This window comes from Pseudorca crassidens, chromosome 12, assembly GCF_039906515.1.
Source record: "Pseudorca crassidens isolate mPseCra1 chromosome 12, mPseCra1.hap1, whole genome shotgun sequence".
NCBI lineage: Eukaryota > Metazoa > Chordata > Mammalia > Artiodactyla > Delphinidae > Pseudorca > Pseudorca crassidens.
In genome coordinates, this window is record NC_090307.1 from 26,531,081 (window position 1) to 26,552,063 (window position 20,983).

Genomic DNA, 20,983 nt, shown 5'->3' on the forward strand with positions numbered 1-20,983 from the left:
CACAGCCAGAGGCTGGGGCCCCTGTGGGGGAAGAGATGACTAGACAGTTGGAAAGGTGGGAACAGACTCTGATGAGCCAGGAATACCAGGCAAAGGGGTTTGGTGCTGACCTCGTAGAGCTAACAAGTGAAGCAAGGGGCATGGTCACGGTCTTCCCCACCAGATCCACCATGCAACAACATGTCTGTCTGCCATGCAAGTCTGGACAGCAGTGAGCCAGAAGAGCCTGAGAGATGCAGAGAATGAACAGCTAAATGACACGGCCCGCCGTCAGCAGGATTCAGGATGAAACGCTTCTTGGTGAGTGTGGGGTGAGGCAGAAACGCGCTTTCGGAAGGTTTTTGAAAGGAGAAGGTTGTGTCTCAGTGGATTAGCAAGAGGAAGAGATCTGTGGATGGAGGAACAGCATGAACAAAGATGTAGAAGAATGCAGCACCGGGCAGGGGCAGAGGCTGGGAGGCAATAGATGGAGACATGGCTGGTGGCTGCACGGGAAGCGAGGGCTGCCTGACTGTTAAGGGAACTGGCTCTGTGCCATTGAGCTCTAGGCTGGCAATTTCTTCTCCTTCCCCTGCTGCCTGGGCACCCAAAAGAGGAAACCAGGTGTCATGTCCAGCCTGGGGTTGCACCGTAGGAGGGACCCCAACCAGTACATGTGGAGGGAAAGAGGAAGGAAAGGAGGGAGAGAGGGAAGAAGGAAAGAAGGAAGGAAGGAAGGAAGGAAGGAAAGAAGGGAAGGAGGAAGGATGGGGGGCAGAAAACGGCATATGGCTAGAATGAGTTGAGGTTTATTGAATTACCAATCATCTGGGTGGTTGATATTATGTCACTGACAGGCCCAGAACCTGTTTCCTAATACATCGAAGGTGAGGGGCAGTGAGGGGGGTGGGTGGGCAAGGATATCTGTAATGAACAGGATATCTAGGTCTCCCAAATCAAGAATTCAGTATACTTATATCTCACTAGGCAATGTCAGCCTCTGTTTAGAAATACTGCTTTGCATTGGGGGAGTGGTTGGTACAAAAAGAAAAAAAAAAATTGAGGCTGCCGCTTCTGCTTGAATTCTCCAGCTCTAAGTAAATTAGAGCCAGATGCCCAGTTCCTCATCGCTCCATCAGATGACTCCATGGAGTAATTATAATACTTTATGGGCATTAACTCACTGATTCTCATCATGCTCTGGGAGGGGGGTGCTCAGATCATTATCCTCCCTGTATCCAGGAAGGGGGGAGCATCTCATTCTCTCCATGTGTGCCTCCCAACAGCACCTGTCCCCCGAATGCACTGGAAGGGGAACGCCAGGACCAGCCACGCTTCGCAAAGATGGATGAGCTGGAGTCAAGGTTCTGGGAAAGGGAAAGCAGTGATGGTGGGAGAGGAAGGTCCAAAAGCAGAGGGATGAAAGAGATGCATCAGGAAGGAGGGAATTGGCTGAGCTTGACTCAGTGATGTCTGAGGGAAGCAGAGGACCAATTACAAACACTGGAAAAATCTAGGCTTGGAAGAGGGGAGGAGGGAGGGAGAAAGCACTAAGGCCAACCTGGGGAGGTAGCATTGAACCGAGAGGAGGGTGCAGTCATGATGAGGAGATACAACCAAGGGGCAGCCCTGGGACTTGCTGAGTAGCGACTTCAAGAAAGTACCCACCGGCTCCTCTAGTCCCTCATTCAAAGCCTCCTCACGTGGGGGCAGAGCTTAAGTCCCTCTTCATCCCAGAAGTCTCACAATTATTAAATCTTAGAGTTTAAGTTAACATAACCTATCTCCTTATTTTATTGATCAGATAACTGAAGCCCAGAGAGAGGAAGGTCACACAGCAAGTGCGTGCCATCTCTGGGACTGGATCACACCTCTCCTAATTCCCACTGGCTTGATTTCATCTTCTTGTCTCTTCTCTGAATTACTTCCTACACTTAAGGGAACCCTATCATAATATCGAGAGCTCTCGATATTATGCTGGCATAGGACTCACTCATTCTCTCTCCAAGTTAATCAGAAACTTTTTATGTGCCCAAACCATGCCTTGGGCATCCCCTGTGGCACTCTCAGAACCTAACCCGGGATTAGGCACATAGAGTGGGGAAGGATGGTATCCAGTTTGACGAGAGCATGCGTGGAGTCCCCACCAGAGGTGCCAAACCTCCAGTAAAAGGAAGATTGAAGATATTAGTGAGGCAGCAGGGGTCGGGGGACTCGGAATCAGCCAGCAGAGGAGCCAGGAGGAAGGAGATAGAACCATGAACATCTTCACTGCCGTCGCTGAAACTACGAGCCAACCAGCCCCCAAATCATTAGAGCAAGTGAGGAGCCATGAAAAAACAGGGTCTCTGGGCACCAGAGAGCAAGTGACATCTCACAGAGCATGGGAGCACAGTGGGGATGAACACACAGGGGCTGTGCAGCCGTTTGAAGTGGAAATACGGGCTGAAAGCATGACTAGGCAAGATTACCCACACTGCACACAGGCAAGGGCACTTGCATCGGTGGGAGGGTGAACAAGGAAAGGGAGTTCTTCATTCTCTTCACAGACATTTGTAAAGGATCCCGGAGAGGTGCGATTTCAAGAGGAAGCAAACAAAACCACACAAGAACTGTAGACACACACGCCTCCTCCTCATGACGTTTGCAGAGACTCGGCCGCTGCCCGGATTGCTGGAGCCCCATGGGGCTCTCACTTGGGCTCTGTGCAGCTCCCTAAGTTGGCCAGTTGTGCGAGTGTTGAAAGTTGGGAAATGTTGACCTCTCTCGTTCTGAAGATGAAGAAACCAAGACTCTGGAAGGAAACACAGTGTGTCCAGGACCACACGGCCAGCAGCTCCAGAGCCAGGGCGACACGACGGCCTCCAGGTTCCTGGAGCAAGTGGGCTGCTTGCTCATGGGCTCTTGCGGGGTGGTCCCCTGTTTGTTTTCTTTTCCCGGTGTTCAGATTCCTTGCAAGCTCAAGAGGTAGGCCCCAGGTGAGACTGCAATTGGCATGGCCCAGGGGAAGACGGCCCAGGCTCAGCCAGGTGCCCAGCAGCTGTCCCGGGGCTCACTTTCAGTGGACCCGGGAAGGCTTCCTGCCCCAGTCACTTCTCCCACCAGCTCTTCGTCTAGATGAAAAAAACTGAGACTGGATGAGATTAGTAAATTTACGCAAGTGACCAGCTCTTCAACGGCAGGGCCAGGGTTTAACCCCAGTGCATTTGACACCAGGCCCACACCGCTGACCGCCCAGATCTGCTGCCTCTGCTCCATGATTGTCTGGTTTGTTCTTTTTTTACTTAGATCTATTCTTTTTTTTTTGCGGTACGCAGGCCTCTCACTGTTGTGGCCTCTCCCATTGCGGAGCACAGGCTCCGGACGCGCAGGCCCAGCAGCCATGGCCCACGGGCCCAACCGCTCCGCGGCATGTGGGATCTTCCCGGACCGGGGCACAAACCCGTGGCCCCTGCATCGGCAGGCGGACTCGCAACCACTGCGCCACCAGGGAAGCCCTACTTAGATCTTTTTTGTTCTGCTTTCTCCTCAGTATCTCTCTGACGATAATCTCATTCAAGCCAATGGGGTAAGAATCGCTTCTTCAGCAACCGGCATGCTTGGCTTCCTTGAATAGGGCAGCGGAGACAGACTCTGGTGGTCAGGGGATGCCGTTCAGAACCCAGAGTCCAGCGGTGCAGGTCAGGCGTCCAGTGCTGGAGGTGGTGTCCAGGCATCGGGCAAGCAGGCCATGCTGGGGGAGGCCAGCCATCGCTGGGCAGACAATGAACAGTTAGACTTGGCTTGGGAGAGAGGGAGATATTTCAGCAAAGGGGAAAAGCTGGAGAGGGAGTAAAACTTATTCCTCTGGGAGCTAAGGGACTTTTTTTCCAGACACAGCCTCTCTCTTCCCCAGGTCTCACCATCCTTTGGCTTGTTGTGCCTAAGCAAATGGCTTTAGCCTGCCTGTACATCATCTTATTTGAGATTGTATTATCAGGGGTGATTGTTCTTTGTCTTCTACCTATAGAGAGCCCTAGAGCCACCACCACTATGGCACTGAATGCCAGCAGTCTCAAAGATGGGGATTCCTGCTCAGCCTGGTCCCACTCCTTGCAGGGACCCCCATGATGGGGCCACCCCCAGATTCACCATCCAAAGACTGGCCCAAGGCTGCCCCACCCTTCCCTCTCTCGGTGGCTCAGAAAGAAAGGCAGACATCCCAACCTGGCTGTCCACACCTACCATACGATAGATGGTGGGCTCTAAATACTTAACGAGAATCATTTTGTCATGTGCTGAACCCTGAACATTGCACATCACTCATTCTGAAACGCCTGCTCTCCACAGCTCCCTCTCCGTCTCTCTCATTCAGCTTTCTCTCTTGGGTGTCCACCAAATACCACATCAAGGGAAAGGGGCCCCTTGCATTTCTTACAAGATGTGTCATGCCAGCAAAGGTGTTTGGGCTCTGAGATTTCTTTGATAATATAAGCGAAGTGATGTAAGTGGCCAGATGCGGGATGTTGAGGCTGGAGCTGCCCTTGCTTGGGCCGGGGGATGCCTTGAACTCCTGGGACCCACCCAAAAGCTCTGGCCTGGGAGGAGGCAACCCAGAAGAGTCATGGGCCTGGAAGAGGAATCTGATGACAGTCTGGGTGGCCCTGCCCTCCAGGAGCTTATCCCCTAGGTGGGACAAAAAGCTACACACAGGAAATACTAAGATCTGTACAAGTTCCCCAAAGAATTTTCTCTGTCCCTGAATTTCATGCCCATCTATTTGGACAGGTCCTGTGTGCCCAGGTCTGTGAAGGGTGATGTGGGGGGCATGAGAGAAAACTAAGTCTCCTTGTCTGGCTGTTTGTGATCCAACTGGGAAATGGGGACTCACACACAAAATTATTAGGAAAAAAATGCAAAAGTCTGGAATGTTTCTAGAAGAAACACAGAAGACACTGGTGTCCCCAGTTACCTCTGGAGAGTAGAAATAGGAGAAAAGAAAGAAATGCTTTTTTTTTACAGCTTCATTGAGGTATAATTGACAGATAAAATTGTATATATTTAAAGTGTACAGTGTGATGATTTAATATATTAATGCATATTTTGTGACATGATTACCACTGTCAGGTTAATTAGCCCATCCATCACCTCCTCACCTAGTTTCTGGTGTGTGTGTGTGTGTGTGCACACGCGAGTGTGTGTGTGTGTTGAGAATGACTAAGATCTACTCTCTTAGATTCATATTCATCAGGAATATTGGCCTGTAATTTTCCTTTCTCACAGTGTCCTTTTTTGACTTTGGGATCAGGGTAATGCCAGCTTCATAAAATGATTTTGGAAGTTTTCCCTTCTTTTCAATTTTTTGGAAGAGCTTGAGAAAGATTGGTATTAATTTTTCTTCAAATGTTTCATAGAATTCATCAGTAAAGCCATCAGGTCCTGGGCTTTTCTTGGTTGGGAAGTTTTTGATGAGTCATTATTAGTCTGTTCTGATTTTCTATTTCTTCGTAATTTAGTCTTGGTAGGTTGTATGTTTCTAGAAATTTATCCATTTCTTTTGGTTATCCAATCTGTTGGTGTTTAACTGTTCATAGTATTCACTTATAATCCTTTGTATTTCTGTGGTATTAGTTGTAATGTCTCCTCTTTCATTTTCTAGTTTATTTGAGCCTTCTCTCTTTTTTCTTAGTCTAGCTAAAGTGTTTTCAAATTTGTTTATCTTTTCAAAAAATCCACTCTTCTTTTTTTAATCTTTTCTATCGTTTTTCTAGTCTCTATTCCATTTATTTCTATTTTGATTTCTGTTGATTCCTTCTTTCTGCTAAGTTTGAGTTTCATTTGTTCTTTTCTTAGTTCTCATAAGTTCCAGGAGATTTTTTGTAGATTTATTGGGATTTTCTTCATAGACAATCATGTCATTATACCAGTTTGGTATAAAAGGATATAATTCAGGAACAGCCAGATGGAAGAAATGCATAGGACAAGGAATGCAGGAAGGTGGGTAGAGATTCTCTGCCCTCTCCCAGCACCTCCACATGTTCACCAACCCAGAAGCTCCACAAAGTTGTGCTTTGGTTTGTCACTTTTTAGACTCTGTACTGTCTGAATGTTTTACATCAATGTACTATGTTTTATATATTTTTTAAATACTCTTGTAAAAAGAGACCAAATCAAGACTGGACTGTAAGCTGCTCTGAGGGTCTGTGCTGTGCATTGTCTGTTTCTATGTTATCATCTGGAACATTCCCTAGGCAGCAGAGACACTCAATCAAGAATTGCTGAGTGTGGAATAAGGACGGTGTTGTTTGAAGTTTGAGATAAAAATGGGAAAGAACCTCAGAAGAAAGAGTGGTGATGAGATGATTGACTGTAAAAGCTTTAAGAAGGAACCAGAAGCAGGATCAAGATGGCAGAATCAAAAATCCTGAGCTCACCTCTCCCCACAAACACATCAAAGCTACAGCTACATATACAGCAACTCTCACTGAGAACAACATGAAGACTAGCAGGATGGCTCTTCTACAACCAAGGCTATAAAGAAATAACCACACAGAGTCTAGTAGGGGGGTAGGGGAAGCAATCTAGTCAGGACCTGTACCCCTCGTGGGTGATCCAGAAGATGAGGGGGACATCACAGGCTCAGGGAACTTCCCTAAGGAGCAAAAGGTTTGAGCTCCATATTAGGCATCCCAATTCTGGGGTTCAGCACAGGGAAGGCAAGCTCCCTTAGCTGGTTTGAAAACCAGTGAGGTTTACCAGAAGGCTGTAAAGAAACTGAAAGTCCACTCTTGAAGAGCATGCACACAGACTTGATTGCTTCCAGTCCCAGCACAGAGGCCCCAGATTGAAAACTGCCTAGTGCTCTGGTCAGCTTGCCAGGATGGCCTCAACACGTACCCCAGCCTGCACTGGGCTCCTGCTTCATCCCCTTCTGCTCCAGCACTACTCCCCTCTAAGGTGGAGACCATCATTGCCTTTGCACATGTGAGTACCAAGGAAAAAGCAGAGCCAGATCAGAAGAGTGGGTCCAACCCCTTGGACCCCAACCCCGCCTCTAGCCAAGGCAGACATTGCAATCACATAAAGGAAAAGTCCAACTCCCTCAAGTTTCCTGCTCCAGCCCCTTGGGCCCTGGCCCTGCCCCCTCCCCCATAGAGTGGTGACCACCACTGTGCCTGGGAAAAGCTTTGGCTCACACCTGGCTCTGGCTCTAGCACCTCTGACTCCAGCCCTACCTCCCATCAAGGTAGTGGCTGCCAGCGCAACCCAGGAGAGGATATGGCCAGCACTCACTTCAGATTCATTTCTCCCACCAAAGCCACTGGGCACATGCAGCCTGCATAGGGATGCTCCCACACAAGGACACACCTTCAAGACTGGAATAGGTAACTGTTTCACCTAATTTCATAGAGACAAACAGAGAAAGTCAAACAAAATGAAAAAACAAAGGAATATGTTTCAGATGAAAGAATAAGATGAAACCCCAGGAAAATATATTAATGAAATGGAGATAAATAACTTACCTGGTAAAGAGTTCAAAGTAATAGTAATAAAATGCTCACTGAACTCGGGAGAATAATAGAAGAACACAGTAAGAACTTCAACAAAGAACTAGAAAATATAAAAAAGGATGAATCAGAGCTAAAGAACACAATAACTGAAATAAAAAACACACTAGAAGGAATTAACAGAAGATTGCATGATACAGGAGAATGCATAAGTGACCTGGAGGATAGAAGAGTGGAAATCAGCAAATCAGATGAGCAAAAGAAAAAAACAATTTAATAAGGATAGTTTAAGGGCTCATTGGGAAAACACCAACGGTACAAACATTTGTATTACAGGGGTCCCAGCAGGAGAAGAGAGGAAAAGAGGCAGAAAATGTATTTGATGAAATTATGGCTGAAAACTTCCTTAATCTGAAGAAGGAAACAGATATCCAGGTCTAGGAAAGACAAAGAGTCTCAAACAGTATATATCCAAAGAGACCCACACCAAGATATACCATAATTAAAAGTTAAAGATTAAGAGAATTTTAAAGATAGCAAGAGAGAAACAAAGAGTCACGTACAAGGGAACCTTCATAAAGCTATCAGCCACTCTTTCAGCAGAAACTTTGCAGGCTAGAAGAGAATGGCATGATATATTTAAAGTGCTGAAAGTAAAACCCTACAACCTAGGATACCCTACCCAGCAAAATTATCATTCAGAATTGAAGGAGAGATAAAGAGTTTCCCAGACAAGCAGAAACTAAGAATTCATCACCACTAAAACAACCTTACAGGGAATGTTAAAGGGTCTTCTGTGACCAAAAAAAAGAAGATCCATAACAAGAAATAAGAAGGGCTTCCCTGGTGGCACAGTGGTTGAGAGTCCACCTGCCAATGCAGGGGACGCGGGTTCATGCCCCGGTCCAGGAAGATCCCACATGCTGCGGAGCGGCTGGGCCTGCGAGCCATGGCCGCTGAGCCTGCACATCCGGAGCCTATGCTCCACAACGAGAGAGGCCACGGCAGTAAGAGGCCCACGTACTGCAAAAAAAAACCCAAAAAAACAAAAAAAAAAAAAAAAAAAAAGAAAGAAAAAAGAAATAAGAAAATACATGAAGGGAAAAATCTCACTGGTAAAGGCAAATATATAGTAAAGGCAGTGAATCAACAACTTAAATAAGCTAATACAAAGGATTAAAGACAAAAATTGTAAAATCAACTATAACTACAATAAACAATTAAGGAATAGACATGAAGATGTAAAATATGACATCAAAAACATAAAATGTTGTAGGAGGAGAGATTCTAAAATGCAGATCTTTTAAAATGTGTTTGAACTTAGATGATTATCAATTTTAAAAAAGTAGATATAGTTACAGGTCAACTTAAATGAATTCCATGGTTACCACAAATTAAAAACTATAATATATACACAAAAATTAAAGAGAAAGGAACCCAAACACAACACTAAAGAAAAGCATGAACCACAAGGGAATTGACTAAAATAAGAGAGACAAAACAGAGAAGAACTACAAAAACAACCAGAAAACAAGTAACAAAATGGCAATAAGTTCATACCTACCAATAATCACTTTAAGTTTAAGTGATCTGAATGCTCCAATCAAAAGACATAGGGTGGTTGATTCGATTTTTTAAAAGACCAATCATAGGCTGCCTACAAGAGACTCACTTCAGAGATAAAGACACACAGACTGAAAGTGAAGGGCTGGGAAAAGATATTCCATGCAAATGGAAAAGAAAAGAAAGCTGGGGTAGCAATACTTATGTCAGACAAAGTATACTTTAAAACCAAGTCTATAATAAAAGACAAAGAAAGACATTATATAATGTTAAAGAGGTCAATCTGAGAAGAGGATACAACATTTGTAAACATATATGAATCTAATATAGGAGCACCTAAATGTATAAAGCAATATCAACTGACATAAAGGGAGAAATTGACAGTAATACAATAATAGTAGGGGACTTTAACACTGCACTACATCAATGGAGAGATCATCCAGACCAAAAATCAATAAGGAAACAGTGACCTTAAATGACACATTAGACCAGATGGACTTAATAGATATCTATAAGACATTCCATCTAAAAACAGCAGCTACACATTCTTTTCAAGTGCACATGGAATTTTCTCCATGATATATCACATGCTAGGCCACAAAACAAGTCTCAATAAATTTAAGAATATTGCAATTATATCAAGCATGTTTTCTGGCCACAATTAGAAATCAATTACAGGAAGAAAAATGAAAAAAACACAGACACATGGAAACTAAACTTGCTACTAAAAAAGCAATAGGTCAATGAAGAAATCAAAGAGGAAATCAGAAAATAACTTTAGAAAAAGCTGTAAAAATACAACTTTCCAAAATCTGAGGTGTAGCAAAAGCACTTCTAAGAGGGAAGTTAGAGAGGTAGAAGCCTACCTAAATAAACAAGAATAATCTGAAATAAACAATCATCAGAAGAATTAGAAAAAGAACAAAGCCCAAAGTCAGCAGAAGAAAGGAAATAATAAACATCAGAGCAGAAGTGAATAAAATAGAGATCAATGAAAAAGAAGATAAAAGAAAAGTTCAATGAAACTAAGAGATTTTTTTTTTAAAGGTAAGCAAAATAGATAAACCTTTAGCCAGGTTAATTTTCTTTTAAAGAGACAGGGCTCCAATAAACAAAATTAGAAATAAAAGAGGAGAAATTACAATTGATATCACAGAAATACAAACAATCATAAGAAGATATTATGAACAGTTATACACCAACAAATTGGACAACCTGGAAAAAACATACGATCTTCCTGAACTGAATCAGGAAGAAATAGAAAATACGAACAGATGGTTAACCAGTATTGAAATTGAATCAGTAATCAAAAAATTACCAACGAACAAAAGTCCAGGACCAGATGGCTTCACAGGGAATTTCTACCAAACATGTAAAGAAGAGTTGATACCTATCCTTCTTAAACTATTTTCAAAATATTAAAGAGGTGAAAACACTTCCAAACTCATTCTACAAGGCCAGCATTACTCTGATACCAAAATCAGACAAAGACACTCCAAAAAAGGGAAATTACATAACAATATCCCTGATGAACATAGATGCAAAAATCCTCAACAAAATATTAGAAAACTGAATTCAACAGTACATAAAAAGGATCATACACCATGATCAAGTTGGATTTATCCCAGGAATGCAAGGATGGTTCAATACCACAAATCAACCAATTTGACACATCATATTAACAAAATGAAAAATTAAAATTTCATGATCATCTCAATAGATGCAGAAAAAGCATCTGACAAAATTTGCCATCTATTCATGATTAAAACTCTCAACAACACAGTGGGTATAGAGGGAACATACCTCAGCATAATAAAGGCCATTTATGACAAACCCATAGCTAACATCACACTCAATGATGAAAAGCTGAAAGCTTTTCCTCTAAGATCAAGAACAAGACAAAGATGTGCACTCTCACCATTTCTATTTAACATTGTATTGGAAGTCCTTGCCACAGCAATCAGAAAAGAAAATGAAATAAAAGGCATGCACATTGAAAGGGGAAAAGACATACTGTCACTATTTGCAGATGATATAACATTATATATAGAAATCCTAAAGACTCTACCAAAAACTTATTAGAGGGGCGTCCCTGGTGGTGCAGTCGTTGAGAGTCCGCCTGCCGATGCAGGTGACATGGGTTCGTGCCCCGGTCCGGGAAGATGCCACGTGCCGCAGAGCGGCTAGGCCCGTGAGCCATGGCCACTGAGCCTGTGCGTCCAGAGCCTGTGCTCCACAATGGGAGAGGCCACAACAGTGAGAGGCTGATGTACTGCAAAAAAAAAAAAAAAAAAAAAAAAAACTTATTAGAAGCAGCCGCATAGCACAGGGAGATCAGCTCGGTGCTTTGTGACCACCTGGAGGGGTGGGATAGGGAGGGTGGGAGGGAGGGAGATGCAAGAGGGAAAAGATATGGGAACATATGTATATGTATAACTGATTCACTTTGTTATAAAGCAGAAACTAACACACCATTGTAAAGCAATTATACTCCGATAAAGATGTAAAAAAAAAAGTTATTAGAATAAGTGAATTCAGTAAAGTTACAAGATACAACATTAATATGCAGAAAGCTGTCACATTTCTATACACTAAAAATGAACTATCAGAAAGAGAATTCAAGAAAACAATTGCACCAGAAAGAATAAAACACCTAGGAATAAATTTAACCAAGGAGGTGAAAGACCTGTACTCTGAAAACTGTAAGACACTGATGAAAGAACTTGAGGACAATACAAATAAATTGAAAGATATCCAGTGTTCATGGACTGGGAAAATTAATATTGTCAAAATGCCCATACTACCCAAAGCAATCTATAGATTTAATGCAATCCCTATCAAAATACCAAGGGCATTTTTCACTGAATGAGAACAAATAATCCTAAAATTTGTATGGAACCACAAAGGACCTCAAATAGCCAAAGCAATCTTGAGAAAAAAAGAACAAAGCTGGAGGTATCACACTCCCTGACTTCAGACTATACTAAAAAGCTACAGTAATCAAAACAGTATGGTACTGGCACAAAAACAGACACATAGACCAATGAAACAGAATATAGAGAGCCCAGAAATAAACCCACACCCATATGGTTAATTAATCTATGAGAAAGGAGGCAAGAATATACAATGGGAAAAAGACAGTCTCTTCAGTAAGTGGTGCTGGAAAAACTGAACAGGTAAAAGAACATGTAAAGGAATGAAGTTAGAACACTTTCTCACACCATATGGATTAAAAAGCTAACTGTAAGAACTAAAACTATAAAACTCCTAGAAAAACATAGGCAGTATGCTCTTTGACATAGGTCTTAGCAGTAATTTTTTTTTTTGATCTGTCTCCTTGGACAGGGGAAACAAAAGCAAAAATAAACAAATGGGGCCTAATCAAATTTAAAAGCTATTGCATGGTGAAGGAAACCTTCAACAAAACAAAAAGGTAACCTACTGAATGGGAGAAGATATTTGTAAATGACATGTCTAATAAAGGGTTATATCCAAAATATATAAAGAATTCATACAACTCAATATTTTTAAAAATCTGGACTTAAAAATGGGCAAAGGACCTAAATAGGCATTTTTATAAAGAAGACATACAGTTGGCCAACAGGCTCATGAAAAGATGGTCAACATCACTAACCATCAGGGAAATGCAAATCAAAACCAGAATTAGGTATCGCTTGACACATGTCAGAATGACTATCATCAAAAAGACAGGTGTTGGAACTTCCCTGGTGGTCCAGTGGTTAAGAATCCGCCTTCCAATGCAGGGGATGTGGGTTCAATCCCTGGTCAAGGAACTAAGATCACACATGCCGTGGGGCAAATAAGCCCGCACGCCACAACTAGAGAGCCCATGCGCCACGACTAGAGAAGCCTGTGCACTGCAACAAAGAGCCTACATGCCACAATGAAGACCCAGCACAGCCAAAAAAAGAAAAGACAAGTGTTGGTGAGGATGTGGAGAAAAAGGAACCCTCCTACACTGTTGATGAAAATGTAAATTGGTACAGCCACTATGGAAAACGGTATGGAGGTTCTTCAAAAAAATTAAAAATAGATCCCCAGCAATTTCACTCCTGGATATATACCCAAAGAAAATGAAAACACTAATTTGAAAAGATATATGCACCCCAATATTCATAGCAACATTATTTGCAATAGTCAAGATATGGGAGCAATGTAAGTGTCCATCAACAGATGAGATAAAGAAGATGTGACTAAGAGGTACAAACTACTGGTATGAAATAAATAAGTTACAAGAATGTAATGTACAGCACAGGGAAAATAGCTAATATTTTATAATAACTTTATATGGAGTATAATCTATAAAAATATTGAATCACTATGTTGTACACCTGAAACTAATATAATATTATAAATCACTTGTACTTCAATTTAAAAAGGAGCCAACAAATTGTAACTATATGTGGGGATAAATGTTAACTAGGCTTATTGTGGTGATCATTTCACAAAGTATATACAAATATCAAATCATTATGCTGCACACCTGAAAAACATATAATGTCATATGTCGATCATATCTCAATCTTTCTTAATTTGGTAGAGAGGATGAAGGAGGATATTTTTTTGAATCTAAGTAACTTTTGAACTTTTGTAAACAGAATATTTAAGAATTTAACTAAATATTCTTAATCTAAAGAAAATAAAAATTGAAAAAACAAAAGAAAGAACTGGAAGGATAAGGATTTAGACAAGGAGAGATGCAGGGAATGACGTCAAGGCCAGAGGAAAATGTTAGCATAAGAATTTTTTGATAAAGGAAGGAAGAGTGGAAGGGAGGAGTGAGTAAATGGAATACCATGAGCCAAGGCAGGACAGTAGAGACCAGGGAAAGAGGCGGTGCCCGTGAATGGAGGAGCGTGGAAATAAACTAGGGAGGCAGCATGGAGCCTGCTTAGGGAGGGCCTTGGCTCTGGCCTAAAGGCTGGAAGGACGCGTACATGGTTGGCCTGCAGCCTGGATTACATGCAAGCGAAACACTCCTGGATACCTGGAAATAAGTGAAAGGGAGGAGACAACACAATAGGACAAGCGGCAGCACTGGAGACTGAATACCAGCATAATTTGGTCAAAACTGGTTTGTTCTAGCTCAGTTTTGTGTGTGTACCCAGCACCCAATAAATCCCTGCAATGGAGCAAATTAACCAAGTCAGGACCCGATTCAGCATCAGTTCCTGAGGAACAGGTTGTGTATCTTCTGTCTCTTTGGTGTCACCTTCGGCCCTGACTCTGCCCATAAAAGCCTCGTTTCTTGGTGAACCTATGATCTTCCTATCCTTCCTCATGCCCCTTTTATGAAACAGGAAGTCACCTCTCCAATCCTGCACCCACTCCCTCCTTCACAGGAAGTGGGATCTATAAAACATGAGGCTCCGGGGCTTCCCTAGTGGCGCAGTGGTTGAGAGTCTGCCTGCCGATGCAGGGGACACGGGTTCGTGCCCCGGTCTGGGAGGATCCCACATGCCGTGGAGCGGCTGGGCCCGTGAGCCACAACTACTGAGCCTGCGCATCCGGAGCCTGTGCTCCGCAACGGGAGAGGCCACAACAGTGAGAAGCCCGAGTACCGCAAAACAAAAAAACAAAAAAAACCCATGAGGCTCCTTGGGGTGCAGCCCAAGTGTGATTATGAACCCCATTCAGTAGACTTTGAATAAAACAAACAGGAAGAGCAATAATTATGTTTTCTCTAGTTTGAGCCCAAATAATGCCAGCCATGGGACTCAAAAACTCCAGGTCCTGGTGAGAGGCTGGGATAATGACACTGATGGGTTTCCAAAGATTGCAGAGAAGTAATGAAACAGTAAACAACACAACCAACATTCTTTTCTCCCAGGCCCTGGTTGATTTTGGTGAGGCTCTTAGTTGCATTTTTGCAGATCCCACCTTTGGCGAGATTGTGAGTGCCCAAAAGCTTGGGCTTCAACATTCATCTTGGCCTTTGTGAACCTCTCCTTGTCCCCCAGCCCTGCCCCCTCCCCCAGGCACGCAGCACGTTTCTCCTGCTCCAGCATCTCCTGTAATATGAAAATGATCATAATGTGAAGAACACTTAGTTATGATTCAACTCAGTATTTATCCAGCATGGAAGGCTCTATGCTTATCATAATTACAAGGGCAATAAAGATGAGTGAGATGTAGCTCATGTTCTCAAGAAACTATGAACCTAGTGGTGCAGGACTACACTACCTAACATGGGAGAATAAAACAATGGTCATTCAGGAAGCATAAGAGGGGCTCGGGGACAGAAATCGGAAGATGGCCCATTATTCAGGGTCAATCTGGAAAGATTCATAGAGGAGGACATAGGCCTTGAGGGCAGACTGGGTTTGACAAGCAGAGGCAGGTCAATGGGGAAGGGAGTACAAGAGAGAAGGGGCAGAGGGTCTTCCAGGAGGAAGATGCAGCAGGGGCAAAGGCAGAGAGATGCCAAAACTGAGGACTTGTTGAGAGAGCAGTGGGTTGCCCTCTCTGGAATGCTGACAGGCTGTAAAGAGTAGTGTTCTGCTTAATCCCACAAGCAATGGGAGCCATTAAAGGCGTTGGGGCCTCAAGCGTGGTTCTCTTCCCAGTTCTCCACAGGTGAAAAGAGAGGTAAGGTTATTTAGTGGGGAGAAAAAAAAAATGCTTAACCTATTCAAATGTATCACTACTGAGGAAATTTCAATAGTGAAATTCTTGAGGCAGCTCCAGGGGAAATTGGGGAAACATAACTATTTAAATCAGAGCATGTTTTGAAACTTCAGCTAAACTTCAGCTCCAAGGAGCTGAGCACTGTGACCAGTGTTTTACATAGATGGTTTCATTGGATCCTAAAAGGTTGGATTCTTTTCCACCATTTTTCAGAAGAAAAAACTGAGATTCAAAATGATCCAAGGCCGCAGAGCAGCACCTGGTGGAGATAGAATTTGCATCCACCTTACTCTAACACCTAAGATTTTCCCATCACCCCTTGCTGCGCTGGGGACCTCCTATATGTTGCATGCATACAGCCAGTCTGCCCTTCTGCATCAAGTGCCGGCCAGGAACAAGGCACTAACCAGAAGGGAGCTTTCATTTGGGGGCAAGAGAAAGGTCAATTGAAAAGTTGCTGACCTGGGGTGGAGGTCTCCTTGAGAGTAATCAGCTGTGTGATCTTGGGTAAGTTGCTTTACCTCCCTGATCTTCCTCATCTGGAAAATTAGGACTAGAGTGATGATTGGGAAATTTTTTCAAGCAGCACAATCTTTTTCTTCAAAATGAAATTATAAGTGAACTACAATAAAACCAATAAAAATGGGACTGCCCTGGTTGATGCTGGCAGGGAGGGTAGGGAGGGAAAGGGCCCGGATGCTACAAAAAAGTTTTTTAATTTTTATTTTATAATTGTGTATTACAGATGACGAAACAAGAGTCCAGAGAGCTGAGTAAATTGAGCAGGACACATAGCTGCTCGGAGGCAGAACTGAGATCCTAACCCAGGCAGTCCTCGCAAAGCCTGTGCTCCCACCGTCACACACTTCTCTCTTCCTGGCAGGAGTCAGGCTAATGCTTTATTTAATATGGCACATTTACAACAAGCCATCAGACACAAAAGTTAAGGTGCATAATGGCAATAATCCCCCACATTGGTCTGTGCTGAATGAGAGACTGCTAGGTAGGCAGATATAAACATAGACTTTATTATACATCACAAGGCAGGGGAGTTAATGTTGTTGGGAGAACATTCATTTCCACTTTTCCTTACTTTTGCATGTCTTAATTTGCAACTTAATGTGGCATTATCATAATTTTTTGCATTATGTAATGATTAAAATGAAGTGTATCATATTTATTGATTTGATTTATTTAAAATGTAACCATTGCCCCAGGGCAGGTGCATGTACAAAATACAAATGCAACAGTTAAATTGAATCCAGCAGATAAATTTCCCATTAAGAAAAGACATTTCAGGACTGTCAAGACAATGAGAAATGTCTTCCCAGAATCATCAGAAGAAAGGAAATCTTGAGAGGTCACCTGGTCCAACCCTCTGCCTCAGGCAGAATTGCTCCTAATCCCCCAAGACTGAGCACCAATCAATTCAACTTTCTGACAGTCTCCAGGGAGAGCCACATTCTACCATATTCTCCTACCTCTGGCTTCAACCCCAAGACCAATATCTCCTCCCTGAGTCAATCCAGCCTTTTTGTCCCTCCCTGTGCCCCCCCGATATCTCACTCCTTTAGTTCATAATCACCCCATCCTCAAAGTCTATTCCTCATTCCATTTCTTGCTGACCCATTTCTCATTCCACGCCTCCACCTCCTAAAAAGACCCACGTTAGGAGATCAGGTTCTTTACATAGAATCTTAGAAACTTCCAATGAGCAGGAGAACTGATCCAGCATCCCATGCACAGCAGGAATTCCTTAGACACATCCCCAGCTGCTGGGCATCCAGTCTCTGCTAGAGCCTTCGAAAGCTGAGGCACCCATCGTTGATGGGGAGACTCTAATTCTGAGTCTGACACTGTGGGGACACCCACTCCCTGTAACTTTCTCCCAGCCCAGCCTAGGATTCCATTCTTTTTTCCATTGTTTTAGTAGAGCTTAGAATCTTGGATTGAATTACACTGAGATTGTGTTTCAAAGCCCCCTCACTTCATTCAAGAGCCCAAACAGCCAAAACATTCTGGGTAACAAAGATCCCACTCACCTTACTCATCCCTTCCTATCACAGTTCTCATTATTCCTTCCACGTTCTTCTCCTGCTAGGCCACTGAGCATTGTCCTAAATATCTATGCTTCAGTTTCCACCCTACAAAGCTGTTTTCCCCTTGTCTTAATAATAGTAAGGTCATTGATAACATTTTTTATATATAAATTTATTTATTTACTTTTGGCTGCGTTGGGTCTTCGTTGCTGCACCCAGGCTTTCTCTAGTTGTGGCGAGTGGGGATACTCTTTGTTACAGTGCATGGGCTTCTCATTGCAGTGGCTTCTCTTGTTGCAGAACACAGGCTCTAGGCACGCGGGCTTCAGTAGTTTTGGCACACAGGCTCAGTAGTTGTGGCTCGCGTGCTCTAGAGCGCAGGCTCAGTAGTTGTGGCACATGGGCTTAGTTGCTCCACAGCATGTGGGATCTTCCCAGACCAGGGCTCGAACCCGTGTCCCCTGCATTGGCGGGCAGATTCTTAACCACTGTGCCACCAGGGAAGCTCAATAACATTATTATTAAAGACAACATTTATAGAACGGTTACTATGCAAGGACCAGAATTAGTCCCAGTCTTATCAACTAACAACTTATCTTACCCTAATCAACATTTTCATTTACAGAACGGATGGGTTAGACTGGAGCAGGGGTCCTCAAGCTTTTACTTTTGGCCATAGACTCCTTTCTTTAAATGAAAGCTGTCTTAGTCTGCTTAGGCTGCCATAACAAAACACCACAGATTGCATGACTTAAACAAGAGCTGTGAATATTTTGCTAAGCCCTGGGGTTGCAGCAGTGAATGAGACAGTCATGGTACAAGCCCTCATGGGGCTGACAGTCTACAGTGAGAATCAGAAACTAAACACATTGCTCAATGAATTACATAAACACAGTTGTGATAAGGAACAAAAGGAGATGTTCAGGGTGCAATAAAAGCATAGAGCTGGGAGCCTTGACCTAACATGAAGGTACAAGGGAAATCTTCTGGAGGAAGGGAATCTGAGCTGGGTTCTAAAGTATGAGCCGGAATTACCTAAGCTAAGGCTGGTAATGGGGGTGTGGAGAGAAAGAGGAGAGAGACTTCCAGGTGAGGAAACAGGCAAGAAAGCATATACAAAAAGTGGAAGGATTTGAGAATTTAAGAGAGGAAATAAACAGAACTTCAGTTTACCTTGAAGGTCAAATTGAGGATCTAGGCCAAAATCTTCAAGATGAAATTAAACAAAGATAAATGTAAGTGTTGCCATTAAGCTAAAAACAATGACAGTTGCAAAGGGGCCAACTGGGAAAGACAGCAGCTATTACAGACTAAATGTTCATGTCCCCCAAAATTCTTATGTTGAAGACATTCACAATGTGATGGTATTGGGAGGTGGGACTTTCAGGAGGTGCTTAGGTCATGAGGATGGACCCCTTGTGGATGGGATTAGTGCCCTTATGAAAGAGACCCCAGAGAGCTCCCTTGTCGTCCTTCCACAATATAAGGACACAAGAAGAAGACAGCTGTCTCTAAACAAAGAATAGGTTCTCACCAGACATTGAATCTGCTGGTCCCTTGATCTTGGACTTCCCAGACTCCAGAACTGTGAGAAGTAAATATCTGTGGTTAAAACCATCCAGTTGAGGGTAGTTTGTTAAAGCAGCCTAAACAGACCAAGATAACAGCTTATACTGAGAAGATAAGGGGTGGATGAGTTTTTCAGTTCACCATAAACTCAGTGTGAATTAACAATGTAACAAAGTTGCCAAAAAAGAAAGTAAATTAAAATATTTAGGTGGATTTACTTTCCATATCAAGGAAGGTGAAGACACCTCTGTGTTGTGTATTAGACAGACCACACCTGCACTTTCAGTGCCTTCTTCTGGATTTTAGAAGGAGCATTAAACCTGGTGCGTATCCAGAGAAGGGGGGATGAGAAGATGCTGGAAGTTTCCTTCTGTGTGGAACAGTGGAATTATAAATTCTCTGAGGTTCCTTGCAAGAACTTCAATATTCTAACTGAACTGATTACTTTTCACATAGTTAGCAGTTCCCACTAGCCTCGTCACTCCTCTTCTGAATTCTGGGGGCTTTGCTGAGGTGTAAATTGCTTTCATAGAGAATGCAAGTGGTCAGAGTTGCTTGAGGCAATGGGCCCTCCTCCCTCCTGCCATTTCTCTCCTCCTCTCCAGGTGGCCCTGGAACGGAGTAGTCATCCTCTGAACATGGCTTCCAAGGCTGCATGCATGATTGATTCTTCCTTGCCTCTAACTTCCTTCCAACTTTCTGGCTTACTGTGTAGAAATGCCTGATGTGAGGAAAGAGCTGAGGTTCCATGTCATTGCAGTGACACATTCTTCTCCAAATGAATTTCCATTTCAGATGGTTAATAAGGTAATCAGGAAACCCAGGACTCAATGATGGGAGCACACCTCTGCAACCAGGACTCAAACAACAGAAAAGGAGCATTTTTTCAACAGCTAAGGAGGGTTCCTGTATGTTTTGACAGCAAGGAGGCTGAGGTCCCGATTAAGCCCACCTACCTCATTCATACATGTACCCTTGGGTCCACTAATGCTTGAACCCCAAGAAAATCCTTCTCTCTCTACTCATCCAATGAGCATTTCTTTTCTTTCCTTTTAATGTTTATTTGTTTGTTTGTTTGTTTGTTTTTGGCTGCATTGGGTCTTTGTTGCTGCACATGGGCTTTCTCTAGCTGTGGCAAGTGGGGGTTACTCTTCGTTGTGGTGTGAGGGCTTCTCATTGCAGTGGCTTCTCTTGTTGCAGAGCACGGGCTCTAGGCATGCAGGCTTCAGTAGTTGTGGCACGCAGGCTCTAGGCATGCAGGCTCAGTAGTTGTGACACGCGGGCTTAGTTGCTCCATGGCATGTGGGATCGTCCCGGACCAGGGCTCGAGCCCATGTCCCCTACATTGGCAGGCGAATTCTTAACCACTGTACCACCAGGAAATACCCTGTATCTAATTCTCCCTGTGCAAGTGGAATAAAGGAGAATAAAAAATAAATCTTCTCACACACGCTGATGAGAGTGCAAAGAAGTTCTATCACTTTGGAGTTTGCTCTGTAACTCTGTGTACATAAAGTACAAAACCAGGCAAAATTAATCTATGTCAGGAGTCAGACTGGTAGCTGCTCTGAGGGCTGGCAAAGCCTGGAAGGTGCATAAAGGGGGTTGCAGAGGTGCTAGTGATACACTGTTTCTTGACCCAATGCTGTCACATGGGTGTGCTCAGTTTGTAAACATTCAGCAAGCTACATACCTATG

General features: G+C 43.4%; 1 long non-coding RNA gene across 1 annotated transcript in view; it reads right to left on the minus strand.

Annotated features, from left to right (window-relative positions):
- Nucleotides 1-10,629: 10,629 nt before the first annotated feature.
- Nucleotides 10,630-20,983, minus strand: part of LOC137203307 (uncharacterized) — an 88,768-nt gene continuing 78,414 nt past the window's right edge. The window contains exon 4 of the long non-coding RNA XR_010933042.1: nt 10,630-11,301. This is a non-coding gene — a long non-coding RNA (uncharacterized lncRNA). The remainder of the gene's footprint in view (nt 11,302-20,983) is intronic.